A 16,081-nucleotide genomic window follows, 5' to 3' on the forward strand; every position below is an offset into this window, starting at 1 on the left:
AAATAAAATACGATCACCTAAGCACCCATGGGAGACTAATTAGCATAAGCAGGTATTTATGAAATATTTTTTCTTAAGCATCAGGGCTTTTGAAAAAGTTCTCCTATGTTTGGTTAAATCCCAGCTTAGAACTTTTGCAAAATTTCTCCACTTTCTCTTGTGCCCACCCAGGAACAATTACTGTGGTTACACAAGGATTCATACAACATAAAAAGTTTCAACCACAAAATGAATTATCATATGACAATAGATGCCATTTCTGATGACATGCACAGAGCCAATGAAGTCCGATGATAAATTCCTTATTAGAAGGCATAAAGATTTCAGAGGACGTCCAACTGCACCTTTTTGCTTACAAGGATGTTCAGGCAGAGCTTAAAAATTGCTGAGTGGACAGTTCACTAATGACAATGTACTGTACTAGTTTATGAAAGCAGAGAAATGCTGTGCAGATGGTTCATTAACTTCACTATAAATGAACCACAGAAGGGAAAACTGACTGTTGGTGACCAGAATAATTTGACTGCAAGAAACATACTTACAAAAAAATGACCGTCGCCTTAAATAAAAAAGTAAGACACATGCTTTGAAAAGCTCAGCACAAAAAACCTTAACCCAAGAACCTTGAGCCTCTTCCTCTTCCCCACATCTGGCACTTGGTGGGCTACAGCAGCAGCTTCCCAGTAATTTGATAGCACCTTGTGAAATAACCCAAATCTGGCTTGCCTAATACTGACATACATTACAGTGAGGAGGAGAGCCAGCTTACAGTCCCACTTCCATGCTTTTTTGCTTGGAAGGGGCAACAGAAAGTCAAAGGAAGAACGGAATTCTGTTCATATTAAATTCTTGCTGCTGCAACATTCTTTAGCTGAGTCTTATCTGCAGTGCTCATTCGTGCACAGTGAGAGCTGGAAGAAAGAGACTACAGCCCAGTGCCCAGAGATCATCCAAACTGGAGCTGACAATGCACGGAAAAGAATAGCCTGTAGGACAGAGGCTACTCACAAGAAATATACTCGAGACATCTATTTTCATTATTAATGTTAATTATTTTAGCATCAACAGTCTGCTGAGCAGTGCACATTACAAATAATAATGCAGTCCCTACCTCTGTCAGCTTAAAATCTAAAACACAGAGTACAGACAAAAAACATACCAGGTCACCCAATGGAGGGTGATTTTAGGGATTTGCCCTGCTGATTATATCCTAGTGTTATATTTGTAGCCATGTCTCAACGATACACGACATCTCTCATATATTCTCAAATGGGGTGCTCATGTCTCAAGGTTGGTACCCAAACTTTTCCTGTTGCACCCCCCCCTCACCAGTAGTGGAATCAGTCTGCACCACGCCCCCCCCATGACTGCACAGTTGGCTCAGCAGAGGAGCCTGAGCTGAAGGTGAAGCTGGGGGAGGAGTTGGGGGCTGGAGGTGGAGCTGACCTGGGGGCAGAGAGGGAATGAGGACAGAGCTGGGTTGGGGGCAGAGCAGGGGGTGAAGTGGAGCTGCAGCTGGGATCAGAGCTGGGCTGGGGGGCAGAGTGGCACCCTCTCCCCATGGGGACTGGCCCAGGCCCCACTGTGTGCCCCCCCAAACATTCCTATATGCTCCCCTAAGGGGGCATGCCCCACAGTTTGGGGACCACTGGTCTGAATTCTGCCCTTATCTGCACCCTGCAACCCCATTGAAGCCAATAGGGATCTATGGAGGTAAATGAGGGTGGGATTTGGCCCTTCTCTTCAATGAAGGTGCAGTAGACAGCACCATATTCAGAGTACCACCAGATCCACAGGAAGTGGGTAGTGGTTTTTTTGGAGGTGGGGATATAGGCTGATGATGCCTCACACTTTGGCACCCAGGGGTGAAAGTAACTTAAAAGACTTACCGGTATGCCAGAGTCCTTAGCAGGGGGCGTGGCCTCAACTGGAAGAGGCAGGGTCTTTAAATACCCTGGCCCTTTAAATCAAGATTTAAAGGCCCTGGGGCTCTGGCTGCAGTAGCAGCGGCTGGGGGCCCCGGGCCCTTTAAATCACCCCCAGAGTTACCAGCTGCAGAGGCAACTGGGAGCCCCGGGGCTCAGGGACAATTTAAAGGGCCCAGGGCTCTGGCCGCTGCTACTGCAGCAGAGCTCCGGGCCCTTTAAATCACCGACGGAGTCCCAGGGGCTCCCGGCTGCTACCGCTACCCTGGGACTCAGGCAGAGATTTAAAGGGCCTGGGGCTCCGCTGCAGTAGCAGCTTCCGGATTCCCGGACCCTTTAAATCACCGCTGGAGCCCTGCCACTGCTACCCCGGGGCTCCAGCAGCCGGGCTCAGGCAGCAATTTAAAGGGTCCTTTAAATCGCCACTCTGGGGAAGCTGGTCTGGTCTGGCATGGCATACCGGCTCTCGCTGGTATGTCATACCAGACCGTACCAACTTACTTTCACCTCTGTTGGCACCACCAAAAAATAAGGCAGTAAAGACCACATGAAAGGAAACCCAAAGTCTGGCAAACTCAGTCTATGAAGGACAGCTTGGAAAAAGCTTGCAAACCTGCTCAGAGGGTTAAACATACTGCCTCACAGGTGCACAGCTAGGAATGGAGGAAGTGCCGGGAAAGGAACTAAAGGTCTTATGGTGACTGAGGAGAGCAGTGAAATAGATGACACCACACGATATTATAGAGAGCTAAAAACAATAACTGAGCACAATTGGCTGTGGGACAATAAGCAAAAACGAGATGAAATGTCCTTTGACAGCAATAACACAAAAGTCACATAAGAGCAGCAGGTGTTCTTAGTTCCAAGGAATAGCTATTCTCGCTCCTGCACAGCAGTGCCTCTGTCTAGCATCAATAAACTTCTCTCCCTTGGAGCAGCTCCTCCAACATAGGGGTCTGCAGCAGGGCCTCGTGCTTCAACAACAGCTGAACCTGTCATCGGGCCCATTCTCAGGTTCCAGTGGCAATTACCCTCTTCCGAGGCCAGCAGCAGCACAGCGGATGTATTCACCACCGCTAAGGGCACTTAATGCTGTGGCTTCAAAGCCATGGGTGCTCCAAAGCCACTCAGATGTGTCCAGAGCACCATAGTGCTGGAACAATTTTTATAGTAGGGGTGCTGAAAACCATTAAACAAAATTGTAAATCCTGTAAATGATGGAAACCACTTCAAACAAAGGGGTGCTGCCGCATCTCCAGCACCCCTAGTTCCAGCACCTATGCAAAGCACTACATGCCCCTGTGAGTGTCTGACTTCTGCATTACTCAACTAACTCTTGAGGTTTTAACTTCTCTTCCCAGACTGGAAACTGTGTGAGGTTTTTTTTGAGCCAATAAAAGAGTCTCTGGACCACCCTGGCAGTGTCACTGGTCTTTCCTTTCACATAAGTGACTCATTACAACACATTTTAAAGAAAGAGCAAAACATCCTCATTAAGGTCTTGAGTCTCCACTCTGTTACACCCATTTTACACCTGTCAGTCCAATGACTTCAATATCTTCAACGTTTAGTGCATGAATCGGAGCCAATGCCTTTTGTTTTCTAGTCCTGCCAATGCCTCGAATTATTGTTTTAAGATTCTCTCTGTATCAGGGCTTGGAGCGCAATGCTAGAGATCCAAAATCTCTCATAGTCTCCATAATTTGAAGACTTATTTATGATTAGTTATCTTGTAAATCACACCCATATTGATGTTATAATTGTTTATACGTCATACTCAAGTTCTTTTGCTAAGAAACACTTAGCAACATATTTCACACATTTTGCTGTTATGGTTCTTAGTGCATTTACTTCCCTGTTCCTCTCCAAAGTGCAGTAGAACAGTGATTATGCACACTTGGTAAAGAATGCTTAAATCTAGTGGAAAGGAGATAGAGAGTTGTATAAAATTATAGACATTACAGCCAATGAGCCTTCCCTGATTGGGAAGAAGAACAAATGAAATCTCATAAACAAAACTTTATCGTCATTCGGAATAACATGTCCTTAAGCATAAAAAAATTTCTCAGGAAAAATACTGACATGGACTTCACTCATTGAAGCCATCTACAGTTCATCTTCAGCTGTCATTCTCAAGATTAATTAAAGCTGTCCAAGTAATTTTCTACATCCTGCTGTTAAGCACAAACAAAATTTGCCATTTAGCAGTGAGCAAAGAATTCAGGCAGTAAAGATACTGTTGTGTATTTTTGCAGATAATTTAGTGGATCAGATGCACATGAGGAAAAGGTAATTGTTATTCAGTGATCGTGCCTACCTTAGCTTAGCTTAATTGTCATGCCAGGAAGCATGAGGAGGGTTAAAGCAGACAGCTGATCCCACTCTCATTGTGTAGTCATTTCAGTGCTTCATAGGATTATGAAGTGGTCAGTCATCTACTCATGAATTCATTGCTCAACTTTTCCTCAAAGTGCCTACTAACCAAGGGAGGAGAGATCAAAGGTGAAGTAAACCCAGTCAGTGGATTTTCAAAACTCAAGCACATTGTGCCTAAATGGGTAGATAAGCATATGTAGTTATGCATATATAGCTTTTGGTCAGGAATTTTCTAAGGCCATTTTGAGCATCTATCTGTTCCGAAAATCTGATCACTTAGTTATGTGCACAGACCCTTAGGGAGGTGTGGTCAGAGCAGGGGCATCAGAAATGGGAGGGGGGATATCAGGGGACCATGCCCCATCACTTTTTACAGGCCATAAGGGCGAGGAATGCCAATGGGGGGGAGGGTTGGAGAGAAGCGAGCAGAGGGCAGGGGCAGGGGCAGGGTGGTGGGGAAGAGGCAGAGCGTAGCCTCGAGGAGAAGAGATGGCGCAGGGGTGGGACATTGGGAAGAAGGGGTGGCGTAGGAGGCGGTTCAGGTGCCGGTGGCCACCCCACACTTTTACGGAGCTTCTGCAGCTCCTGTGTCAGAGCTGAGTGGGTGCCTGGATCTGGGTTTTTGGCATCTCCTCTGTGTTGAGGTTAGAGTCATCTGGTGGCACTTTGGCTTTGTTTCTTGAAGTCAAGTTTCAGTCTTTTTGATGGATGCTGAAATGATGCCAGTGACGTCATGTATGTAGCACCTGGTTTGTTGAAAATGTCGGCATGTGACTCCAGATAACTGTCTTGTTTCATAAATCTTATGGAGGAACTTTGGAACAGAGCCCAAATTTCTGCTCTGGGATCAAGCACTGCTGTACCCTGGTAAGAAATCAACAAATGCTTATGTGCATGCAACATGCAGAATAAACACATAGGAATATGGAAGAATGGGTTACACAGTAGGATGTTATTTGCTAGACAAGCTGAATGACTTGCTGTACATTCCCCTTTAGGTTAACCAGGCCAGCAGCTATGGAAACCTTCCACTTATCAGGCCACCTGCAGACATCAATGTCCCTGCCACAGAAGAGAAGCTCTTCAACATTTTTAACAGTCAGTAACCCTGCAAAGTTTACTCTGAAGCTGTTTCAAAGAACAGTAAGTCCTGGTGGTTCCAGGAAGAAGGAAAATGCTGTATGAGAGGGGCTGACAAACCTCTAACAACCTCTAGAAGGGCACATGAGCGCTTCTCTGGAGGACTGGTCCATGGGAAAGTTTACCTCTTTCCTACAAGTTTGGGGAAAAGTCAAAGACAGGAGCAATGCCTAGTTGAAATAACCCGCTAAGCTACTTTCCTGTCTTTTCTCTCCTTTCCCACAGTAGGTATTGAATTCTCTTGGCCCTGTCAGTACACAGACTGCTGTACATGGAGCTGGCACTGGACTCACCCAGAGACAACTACTCAAGGTGTCTTTGTTTATTTGTCCTCAGATTTACAGAAAGCGCCTGTGGGGAGCAGAGCTGTGAAGGAATCCCATCAGACGTGTTGGACTGGCCCCACGTTGGGCTGGCAGCTAGGAGACGAGTCGGGAGAAGGAGTCCCAAGCTCTGCTGGAGAAAGTGCCTCAGCGACAACAGGTCAAATCTGGGAGAAAACCAGTCTCTCCATTTACAACCCAGACTGTGTGTAAACTCCCCAAGGAGCAATGCATGGGATAATGAGGTAAAGACATTTAACATTTCAGCTGTCCTGAATGGCCACTTCTCCAGCAACTCCATCCCTACCAGGTGCCAAATAAATCTTGGCACAAGCCCAACATGGCGAGCCTGCATTTCTGAGGATTCCACACAGGCTTGCAAGCTGCAGCCTCTGAAAGGGTCTGACTTTAGTTAGTGCACAAGGTAGAGTAGGTGTATGAGGTGCAGCCTCATACAGGGAAAGAAGATCTATATATGGATCAGCGCACTTCTTAAAGGTGCCTGTCTCTATATGTTCAGCTTTTAAGCTCCACAGTGGTAGGACAGAGCATTCACAGCTGTAAATCCTCCAGTCCCCACTGTCAGCAGACCTCTCAATTGCACTTCATTTAGTCCCAGAGGTTCCTGTTTCACAGAAAGAATCCTGCTGGTGAGGTTACAGGAAGAGTTATTTTCACTGGAGGAAACAGTTTCCTGGCACTGTGAGTTTCCTGCATGAATAGCTTTCTGTGTTCCTGACTTTGGGTCTTGGCCCCACACTGTGTCCCATATTTGGGCCTTGGCAGGTTGAAAGGTATGAGATCGTATGCCTGGGTACCACAGATATTTTGCTCTGCCAATAGTAGTTGAACAGCGTGAACATGAGGCTTCTGTGTCTGGAGCAATTCTGGGTTGATTATTTGGTGTGCATTTCCAGCACACTTTAACACCTAGACAGGAGTAAGTACCCCGGAAAAGGGCAAACTTCTGTCAGCCAGGCGCTCCAGTGGGAACCAGCACCTAGTTCTGGAGAGGACTGAGCTATTTTGCAGAAAGAGATGGGAGATGGCTCTTTTTTATATAATAATAGATATTTCGTTCACTTCTTGATGGTACTTAGTTTTCACTGTGGTGAAGCTAGCTCATGAAATTATCTGAAAGTTATCTAGAAAGAGTAATCAAAAAGCCTGACCTGCAAAGTTAGCTCAGTGTTACCACTCTGTAGACTGAAAAGTATTTTCTGATATGATATGTGTGTGTGTATGGATATTTCTCAACAACTTTAACTAAGATAAAATGTTAAAAAACGCCAAAGTGATTGATGAGCCTAAGTCCCATTTTCAAAAGTAGCTTAGGCACATATTGTATTGCAGTAGTACCTAGGAGCCCAAGCCATGGACCCCATTGTGCTAGGTGCTGTACAAACCCAGAACAAAAAGGCAGTCCCTGCCCACAAGAGTTTACATCATTGAAAGTCAATGGGAATTAGGCTCCTAAATCACTTGGGGCCAGATTTTTAAAAGGGATTTAGGTACCTCACTCATTGAAATCAGGAGGAGTTAGGTGTCTAAATACCTTTACAAATCTGGCCCTGAGGCACTTTTGAATATTTTACCTCCTGTATTTTTTTAAAAAAACGTTTCACATTTTGCAATTCTGGTGCAGTTTTACTGCAAAGGGCCATTTTTAACTGAGAGTGTCCTTCAGAACACAGCCTTGTTTATCTTAATCAGTGCTAAAATATTCATTAAAGACAGCATTCTGCTGTGTATTATGCAAAGAAACGTTGTGCTAAGTGTTGCCTGCATTGTGTCTGACATATGGATGTATAGAGATTCTTGGCTGATTTTTCTAAGCCAAACCAAAATCTGTCTTTGACAAAAATGGATCTTTTAGTTAAGCCAGGGCTCTCTGGATAATTTATTTTTATGGGGATTCTTGGCCACAGACATTTCTGGTTCTTTCCAGAATTCTTCACTGATCATTATTGTGGATCCATTAGTCCAAACATAAAATGTAAAAAGTAACTAGAGCCAGGGAGGGTTGTAGTAAGTGTTGCCACTGGTTGCTGTTATAGCACATCCCTTTGTTGAATTTTTTTGTAAGGAGGACACCTACTAATGGGGTCCTGTGATAGGACCTCATAGCAGAAATCAACAGCCCTAAGGTAGTATGCATTTCAACATGCCACTTTGGGGAGATGTAATTCTGCTGCTGTTGACCCATCTTTCATTAAAATTAATGAAAACTATGTGACCAAATCCACTGTGATGCTTTGAAATTCTCAGTCTAGAAAAAAATGTTGGAATGCAAAGGCAGGGCTAAGATCCTTTCCTGAAGTCTGCCCCAGTTTCCGAACACCGTCACGTCCTTCCTTTGAACCCCTCAGCTCACAAATGCCTTGTCTACATTGTCCCAGAGCTGTTTGTTTTGTTTTTGTTTTTAAAGTCTACCCTGGCATAAGATCCCTGCATGAAACTTCAGGTAGGCTGGTTTAGTTTTCGTGGCAGGAACTGAATAGCTGAGAGGATAAGCTGATATTCACAAATTAGTTTGGTGGGGTGGGAATGCATTTGGTTTATAAAGGAAAGCTAACTTCAGTTTTAACTGTGGAGTGAATAAGTCTCTTTGCATAATCTACATAGCTGATTGTACAAGAGAGAAGAAAAGAGTAATGGTTTTACAATTTATGGCATTATCACTAACTAATCTCTAGAAAAGGAATAAAAAGAGATCACTAGATATAACGTAAGTCCATTTAAATCAAAACATTGGTTTTCCCTCGGAATTATTCCATTCCAGTTCACTGGCTTGAGTCCTTTATTCTTCTAATATAGAATCAGTTATCAATAGCATCATTGAGATGAAACAACGATATCATTCAAGCTCTCTTTTTTATTCATCAGGCAACATGAGCAAATACTTTTGCTTTTTGTCATAATCTTATACAGAGCTACGTTCAACTGAGTGCTCTCCTATTTCCCCAGCAGCTACAGCTCAATGTGAAGGTTTTAAATAATGGCAAGTAGTAAAATATGATAGTTAAGCAAATTCAAGTGGAAAAAATGTGAAAAATATTTTTTGGAGTAGACACAGATCTTTCTTCTAATTTCACCTGCATAAAAAATGCTGCATAAAAATGTTCCTTTTATAGTCCATATCAACAAAAGGCCCTGAAGCAAAATTTCATATCTCGGACACCTAATCCACCTGTGAATATTTTTTATTAAACAAAATAATCCTTTTTTACATTGCTGTTATGCAGGACATTTAAACATACTTGAAGGTATTTAGTTTTCACTGTGGTGAAGCTAGCTCATGAAATAATCTGAAAGTTATCTAGGAAGAGTAATCGAAAAGCCTGACCTGCAAAGTTAGCTCAGCGTTAGCACGCTGTAGACTGACAAGTGTTTTCTGATATGATAGGTGTGTATGTGTATGAATATTGAGAGGAAGAATGGATGAGCCTCTTCACCACAATTCTGTGGCTGGCTCTGCATCTTAAATTATTTTCCTGTTATGAGAAACAGTAATGAGACTATTGGAAAAGTTCAAGTGACTCGTATATACTCTAACTTGACGTTTGATTATTTAAAATTTCTGAAGGGATTGGATTGATTGGTAAAGGAATATAAAGCTTTTGAGCCAGATTCAGATCTCATTTTTATCTGTCTTCTGTACTTATATGGCCCCTATTCCCACAATATGTGACCACCTCACTGTCTTTATTTATTCTTACAATCCCCTATAAAATAGGGAAGTACTATTATCCCCATTTTACAGATGAGGTAACTATGCCCAAATTCCCACAGTGAGTCAATGGCAGGCTTGGGATAAGAATCCATATTTCTTGTCACCAATGCCCTAGCCACTGGGTCAGGTTGCTAAAGTCTATTTAAAAGTGTTCTTTACTGTTTCACTGCTGCTGAATTACCATGCATGCGTATATACTCAATTGATTTTAATGGCATGCCCATCTAAAAAACAGCATCACTAAAGGGGGCAAGGAGTCCATAAGCACTGGGGTCATTTCATGCCCTGAAAGTGCTGTTTAAAATGAGAAGTATGGCTGTGCCAGATTAGAGGATAGTTGTACAACGCTTCCCATAAATCAGAGAGCAAAGATGAATAGCCGTGATTTATATGCTGCATTATTATGCACATGATGTTTTTGCTGGAGAGAGTGGTCAGAATAGGTTATATGACCAAACAATACATTCTGCACTGGCTTGATAAAAGCCTTAGGATGCCTTCTCCCCTCACAGCTGGTTGAGATTGGAATGGCTGTGGTGGTAAAAAGCTGATTTACTGGCAGGGTGCTGATCACATGGATCTTTTTGCACCTCTGGTGGTTAGCTCAATGACAGACAATAACAGTGACTCCAGAGGCACCTTTTTAATCTCTGAAAAATGGACCAGAAATAGATATGGCTAAATTCTGGGGCCACTTATTGGCTTTAGCTTTGTGAGTTTAACCTTCAGTTTAGCATTCTGGCCCTAAGGCGATTGCACAGGAGAAGGGCTTGGGGAAGAAATATGGAGTGGGAATGATTTACTAGGGATGGCATTCATGCATCAGAGGTCAATAGAACTAGCAGAAGTGATTTTAGTCCACCTCTGAAACAGATTGTCTTGAGGTGAATTAGCAGAAACTGTAGCCATCTTGCGAGTGAGACTAACTAAGTTGGGATACAGGAGTGTGATATACCATCCACAGCAAAGGGCATGTCTATACTATACTCCAAAGTGTGATTGTAGCTCGAGTAGACGTATCCATGCTAGCATTGCTAAAAATTGCAATGTAAATGGGGCAGCTTGAGCATCAGTAGGTATCCAGGCAGGTGAGTACAGCCCATATTGAAGCCCATACCACTGCATCTACACCACTCTTTTTAGTAATGCTGGCATGGATAAAGCTAGTGAGTATGCTGCAATCACACCTGGAATTGCAGTGTGAACATACAACGACGGCCATGTATGCCATGTTGTGCCCAGTTGTGTGCTAGGTCTGGGACAGAGATGGATGGGCCAGATTCTGATCTCAGTTACACCAGGGCAAATCCAGAGTAACTTCGCTGAAGTTAATGGAGTTACCCTGAATTTACCCCAGTGTAAATAAAAGCAGAATTTGACCTGAATATTTGGGATTCAGTCACAGCAAACCCATCTGTAACTTAAGACCTACATTTCCTGACTATTTTTGAATAAGCTCATCTGAAACAGAGTTCTGACAATGCTAGCTAATGAAATGTTACAAGTAATGGAGATTGCAAACCTAAGCTTATTTTCTAAAAATGAAAACATATACCTAGGCTATTAAACACAAACCTGCCACCTTCAAAGAAGGTGTCTGATATACACTGCTGTACCATCTCTGACCAGATAGTGTGTATTGGCCCAGTCAGGTGCTCTGAATTGCCCTGGAGCTGAGATCTGGTTAACTTTTCAACCCCAGTCTCCTGCTCTCCAAGTTGGCAAGCTCTCTGTGCGGCGGAGAGGATGTGTTCATCATCGCAGTGGAGAGACTGCCTAGCTTTGCTCATCAGACTTTCTGCCTAGTGATTAAAGAACATTTTAAAGGTTTGGGAGTTACTTCTCAGGAATGGTATGGGGAATGGTGCTTGCAACAAATAGGCAGAAAGGTGTGAAGCAGGGGGGCAATGATGGATGGAGATCACCAAGAGATACTGAATGTCGTGGGAGAAGTGGAACTGCAGAAAATAGGACCAGGTTTCAGGAGGGATATGTACTGGTGTTAGACTAGAGATTCAGAAATGAAAGACTTAAGCTGTAGTGTAGACATAGCTTATGTCAGCATAGTTTAGATCACTCTGGGATGTGAATAAACCGCCCCCTGAGCGACATAAGTTACACTGACATATGTGCGCGCTCATGTGCACAGAGCTACGTTGATGGGAGAGCTTCTCCTGCCGACAAAGCTTCTGCTTTTCGCAGAGGTGGTTTTAACTATGCCAACAGAAGAGCTCTCTCCTGTCCCCACAGAGCGTTTTCACCCGACGCACTGCACCGGAGCAGCGACGTGGGTACAGCTGCTCCGCTGCAGTGCTATACATGTAAACATGCCCTTAGAGTTGCTCTTGGGTGTGGCTTGGAGATAAACAGCAGTCTCAGCTTGCAACACTGGCCTGCCAATATGTTTAATAAAGGTCTTTGCCTTTAATAAAACTGCCTGCTTCTGCATCGCCCATTGTTAATGAAAAAACCGAGGAGAGGAGCTTCCAAATGTAGTTACCTGGGCTTAGTCCTGGTCATTTATAGGTAAATACAATTACCACTGACTCCCAAAGAGGTATTTTCTTTTCTTGTTTCTGACTCACCACAGCTGTGCTGGGGCTGGTTACCTCATTAATATCTCTAGGAGAAAACAATAGCTTGATCTACTATAGCTTTGAAAAATCTATAGCTTTTCATGCTGCTCCACTTTGCCTGGAGCAGCCCTTTTATTGAGAGACTTGACTGAGAAGCAGGAGGCTGCTAAGCAAATCCCTCAATAAAAGTTGCTTATTATGGCTAGCCTTCCACTGCTAATCTCATCTGTGTTGTCTACTGCTTGACTGCCTGACTTTAAACTCCCAGCAATTAGTAATTTACAATAAAGAAAAGCTGAAATTAACAAGATGTGTGCTCAGCAGCACATGTATTTTAAGACTCATTTGCTACATCACCTCCTCTCACTTCCCCTTTTTATTGCGTAATTTAAACTCTAAGCTCGTTGGACCAGGGGTCTTGTTATCTTGTGTGTACAAAGGAACATACACAGCTAGTTCTTGTCCAAGGCAAGCATTTTTCTGTTGGTTTAATTTTACTTTGTGCAATGAAAAGGTGATTGTAATTTTGGGTGTTTAAAGGCAGATTCTGACCTAGATTTTTAAAAAATTACAAAATACTACTTAATATAAATAAAATAACACCCCCCTTTCTAATATTTGTACCCAAAGAGGCATCAACTCTCTTTATTTCCTAAACACAGCATTTGAAACAGACAGATGAGTCAATAGCCCTCAGAAGAGCAGTTTCTTAAGGCTCTCTAATATGGCTGGATGACCTTTTTCCTTTCTTTTCTATCAGAGCTCTGTTATGAAGTAGAAATGCCATCTGAGCTTACATTTAGTTGAGATCAACTCTTCTGTTGGACCTCAGTTAAAAGTTCATGAATTATGCAATCAAAGTTTTAGATTCTTTTAATCACCTATCTGAAAGATGATGGGTTTCTTCTGATAAACAACAATCGTATTTACAACCTGCCTGCTTCTAGTGAGGAACATAAAATATCGCATCTACACAAACCATTTTAACTAGTAGCAGGAACTGAGGCTTTTCATGAACCTCATCTGCTTTGTAATTATGCTAAAGAAAGTGCAGCTGGTCTGAGTTTCAGGTACACCAGTGAAGACTAGATTTAAAATGTCCAATATAGGGTCCAAGATGGAGGAAAGTTTTTTGAGGGGAATGATGGGGGCTTTGGAGTGTTTGCTAATATCCTATCCCACTGGTTCACACCACTTGGCTTCCTGTATCACCATAATCCTCCCCCGATCAAGAGAGGCTGGCTAAGATTCACTCTGTAGCCTGTTAGACCAATCAGAGGGGTCACTGTGGAGTGAGTCAAGACTCCTTCCCACCATACCAGGGGCTTTGCAGGTTGCTTCCACTGTCTCCTTAACTCTTGCCAGCCTGGGTTACAACAGACCAGGGTGGCTAATTAAACACAGGTTTCTTATGTCACAGAGTCCAGAGCATTAACTAAACACTGGGCCACTCGGCTGACCTGATGGGAAAGGTTTTTTTCCTGCCTCCCAGAGATTTCTACTAAAAATCCCCAGTAGCATTATTAATGCCATTGATGTGCAAGCCTGGAGCTTTCAAGAAAGGTGATAAGATTTGAGAGAAGTGAAAATTAAATCCTTACCTCTTTGGCAATGAAAAAAGAGGAGTAATTTTTTTTACTCAAAAGCATGGTCTACTATGGACAGTGTACATACAGATGGCCTCTAAAGTACCAGGGTGTTTTCAAGCTCCAGTATATACCTGGAGTTTAGGCTGGTTTCCAGAAGAAGTTCCAGAAGAGGAATGATAAAGGGTGAACATAGTGGCAATCTATAAAAAGGGGAAGAAGGACAGCCTGGAGAATTACAGACCAGTCAGTTTAACTTCAGTACCTGGAAAGATAATAGAGCAAATAATTAAGCAATCAATTTGCAGACACTTAGAAGATAATAAGGTGATAAGTAACAGTCAGGATGGATTTGTCAGGAACAAATCATGTCAAACCAACCTAGTAGCTTTCTTTGGCAGGGTAAAAAGCCTTGTGGATGGGGGAGAAGCGGTAGACGTGGAATATCTTGACTTTAGTAAGGCTTTTGATACAGTCTTGCCTGTCCTTCTCATGAACCAACTAGGGAAATATAACCTAGATGGAGCTACTGTAAGGTGGGTGCGTAACTGGTTGGAAAACCATTCCCAAAGAGTTGTCATCAGTGGTTCACAGTCATGTTGGAAGGGCATATCAAGTGAGGTCCTGCAGGGATCAGTTCTGGGTCTAGTTCTGTTCAATATTTTTATCAATGATTTAAATAAAGGCATACAGAGTAGTCTTATAACATTTGCATACAATACCAAGCTGGGAGGGGTTATAAATGTTTTGGAGGATAGGATTAAAATTCAAAATGATCTGGACAAAGTGGAGAAATGGTCTGATGTAAATAGGATGAAATTCAATAAGGACACATGCAAAGTACTCCATTTAGGAAGGCACAGTCAGTTGCACACATACAAAATGGGAAATGACTGCCTAGGAAAAAGTACTGAGGAAATGGATATGGGAGGCCATAGTGGATCACATGCTAAATGTGAATCAACAGTGTAGCACTGTTGCAAAAAAAGCAAACATCATTCTGGGCTGTATTAGCAGGAGTGTTGTAAGCAAGACGCAAGAAGTAATTCTTCCGCTCTACTCCATGCTAATTATGCCTCAACTGAAGTATGGTGTTCAATTCTGGGCACCACATTTCAGGAAAGATGTGGACAAATTGGAGAAAGTCCAGAGTAAAGCAACAAAAATGATTGAAGGTCTAGAAAACAAGACCTATGAGGGAAGATTGAAAAAATTGGAGTTGTTTAGTCTGGAGAAGAGAAGACTGAAGCGGGACTGGTAACAGTTTTCAAGTATGTAAAAGATTGTTACAAGAAGGAGGGAGAAAAATTGTTCTTTTAACCTCTGAGGATAGGACCAGAAGCAATGGGGTGAAATTGCAGCAAGCTCAGTTTAGGTTGGAAGTTAGGAAAAACTTCCTTAATGTCAAGATTTAGCACTAGGGAGGTTGTGGAATTTCCATCATTAGAGATTTTTAGGTTAGACAAAGACCCATCAGGGATGGTCTAGATAATACTTAGTCCGGCCTTGAGTGCAGGGGACTGGACTAGATGACTCCTCAAGGACCCTTCCTGTCCTATGATTCAGCAGTGCTAATGGTCAGGCACTACTTTACGTCTCCCAGTACTCAAAAGTAAGCCCGCTGGTGGTACAGCTGGCTCAATAAGTCCTTAAAATTGAGTTGACTGTGAATAGTTCATGCTTTATCACAATGCCACCCCCTTGCTTAGTGTTATCAGAGATGCCAAGGGCTGAGATGGCATGAATACCAAACTCCCTTTTTACTCCTAGGCATGGCTGAGGCAACATGTACCTGTATTGTGGGCATACTGAGGACTTTGGTCTCCAGAGTTGTCAATCCCAGTACTTTTACTGAAAATAAAAACAAAAAGTCTCTGTAGGCTTGTCATAAATATAAAGGGAAGGGTAAACCCCTTTAAAATCCCTCCTGGCCAGAGGAAAAATCCTCTCACCTGTAAAGGGTTAAGAAGCTAAAGGTAACCTCACTGGCACCTGACCAAAATGACCAATGAGGAGACAAGATACTTTCAAAAGCTGGGAGGAGGGAGAGAAACAAAGCGTCTGTCGGTATGCTGCTTTTGCTGGGGATAGCACAGAAATGGAGTCTTAGAACTTTTAGTAAGTAATCTAGCTAGGTACGTGTTAGATTATGATTTCTTTAAATGGCTGAGAAAAGAACTGTGCTGAATAGAATGACTATTCCTGTCTTTGTGTCTTTTTTGTAACTTAAGGTTTTGCCTAGAGGGATCCTCTATGTTTTGAATCTAATTACCCTGTAAGGTATCTATCATCCTGATTTTACAGAGGTGATTCCTTTACTTCTATTTACTTCTATTTCTATTAAAAGTCTTCTTGTAAGAAAACTGAATGCTTTTTCATTGTTCTCAGATCCAAGGGTTCGGGTCTGTGGTCACCTATGCTA

General features: G+C 42.8%; 1 long non-coding RNA gene across 2 annotated transcripts in view; it reads left to right on the plus strand.

The window, feature by feature from the left end:
* The first annotated feature begins 8,138 nt into the window (after positions 1-8,138).
* Positions 8,139-16,081, plus strand: part of LOC311526909 — a 61,755-nt gene continuing 53,812 nt past the window's right edge. For both annotated transcript variants that reach the window (XR_014713184.1, XR_014713185.1), the window contains exon 1: positions 8,139-8,228. This is a non-coding gene — a long non-coding RNA (uncharacterized lncRNA). The remainder of the gene's footprint in view (positions 8,229-16,081) is intronic.

The sequence above is a fragment of the Lepidochelys olivacea genome (genome assembly GCF_965140295.1).
Source record: "Lepidochelys olivacea isolate rLepOli2 genome assembly, chromosome: 10".
Classification (NCBI taxonomy): domain Eukaryota; kingdom Metazoa; phylum Chordata; order Testudines; family Cheloniidae; genus Lepidochelys; species Lepidochelys olivacea.